A 2257-nucleotide genomic window follows, 5' to 3' on the forward strand; every position below is an offset into this window, starting at 1 on the left:
GCACCTGGAGCCAGACTCATTGCCCTGCTTCCTAACTGATGCTCATTCCCTCTGGCTGATTGCTGGTAGGAAAAGTATTTAAAAATACCACTGTGTCTCCCCAGATGAATTCTTCAAATGCCAAAAGGAAGTTATGCTTTGGCCATTATTAACGCCCCATGACTCAAAGTTTACAGGGCATGATAATCACCTGGCGAAAGGCGATTTTATCAACCGTTCTGTCAATACCCACAAAAATGTGCCTGAACTTTGAAGAATTATCCTGAGGGAAAGAAGGCAGATAAATAAGAGTACACACTGCATTATTCCATTTATATGCCATTTTATAAAATGTACACTACTCTATAGGACAGAAAACAGCTCAGTGGTTGCCTATGGGCCAAGAAGGAAGGATCGATTGAAAGGGGCGTAAAGAAGTTTCTGGGGGTGATAGGTATGTTCACTACTTGATTGTGGTGACTTTTAACATTACAGATGTTAAAACTAGTCAAGTTCTACATTTTGTTTTTTAAAAATTATATTTATTTAAAAAATAATTTTCAATTACACTTTGGTTATAATATAAATTAACAAATAATATATTAATTTCAGGTGTACAACATAGTGATTAGATATTTATATAACTTATAAAGTGGCTACCCTGATAAATCTAGTGCCCATCAGACTCCATACATAGTTATTACATTACTAGAGGCCTGGTGCATGAATTTGTGCACAGGGAGGTTGGCCAACAGGCCCCAATCTAGTTGTGCTGAGGTAGTGGCAAGCAAAGACCACAGACAGAGTGCCCCCAAACGGCCTGAACACCAGCTATGCTCTGAGGTGGAAATACAGCTCTACTTTGCTGCTCGCACTCAGGCTGCCTCACTCTCCCTGGGGCAGAGTTGCTGACAGACAGGCTGGCTGTCTCTCCTACCTCAGCCGCACATTTTCTTGGGGCTCCGCCCCCAAGCATGATAGCTGACTTCGGCCAATGGTGGCACACCACCGTAGGAGCACTAGCCAATCAGCAGTTGGGAGCCCAGAAAGGTACGGGGCTGAGCTAAAAGTGGATGATGGGGAAGAAGGGCAATCGGAGCGGTGTGGTGGCAGAGGTAGGATGTCGGTGGTGCTTTCTTTACATCTTTGCAGTTAGCCTGCTGCCTTGCCCCTTCTGCCCCCATCTGAGCTGCTACTCTGTCTTGATCATAGTCGGGGTCACTCTCAGTCTGCCCCTGGTGGTCAGTGCGTGTCCTAGCGACCAGTCATTTCGGTTGTTCTGGTTATTCAGGCATATCGGTCACTTAGGCTTTTATATGTATAGATTATTGACTATATTCCCTATGCTTAAATTCTACATTTTAAATATGTGCAGTTTCTCTCTCTCTCTTTTTAAAAAAACAAATTGCTTTATACTTATTTCTTGGATGTTTTATGTGTGTATATGTGTCTTTTTTCTGACCAGACTTTTGATTTTTAATGATCTATTTAAACAACTGACAGTGAACATTAAGTAGAAACATCAGTCAGTAGTAACATGAAATATTAGTAGATGAAAAGATAAAACAAAACCCCAAACCTGTAACTCACTAATGAGTCATAAAATCTATAGCCTTTTCCCATGCTTCTACTTACAAGTCAAAATATATAGTGTAGAAATCGATGACTATATATTTCTCATTATATATATTTTCCACTGACCTGTATTTTAAAGATCTTTTTCAAATTTCTATACAGTTCTTGAATTTATCAATTAAAAAAATATATATTGCTAGGCATACGTGCAATAAAAATACATTCATTCATTTGCTTTGTGATAGACATGTACAAGAATGTTAGAGCAGTTTTATTAATAGTAGCCCAAGCTGGAAACTTCCCCAAAGCCCATCAGTAGTATAATGGATAAACTGTGATATATTGACACAATGCAATACTATAGAACAAAGGGAATAAAAGAGCTATAACTACACTTAACAACATAGATGGTTTAAAAAAATTAATGTATTGGAGTGACATTGGTTAATAAAGGTATATAGGTTTCAAGTGTACAATTCTGTAATAAATCATCTGTGTATTGTGTGAATTGGTCAATTCTAATAGAATTTTGCTTACAATTAAAACAACATACCATCATCTGCCTGTTCATTTATTCATATCTAAATATTTGGGTCATTTAGATTTACTAGTACGAATTCATAATTTAAGCCATTTTTGTAAATTTATTTTTTTCATTTGAATTATCCCCTGACCCTATATCATTGATATTCCAATGTGATGT

Source organism: Myotis davidii, unplaced genomic scaffold (genome assembly GCF_000327345.1).
Source record: "Myotis davidii unplaced genomic scaffold, ASM32734v1 scaffold281, whole genome shotgun sequence".
NCBI classification, from domain to species: Eukaryota; Metazoa; Chordata; class Mammalia; order Chiroptera; family Vespertilionidae; genus Myotis; species Myotis davidii.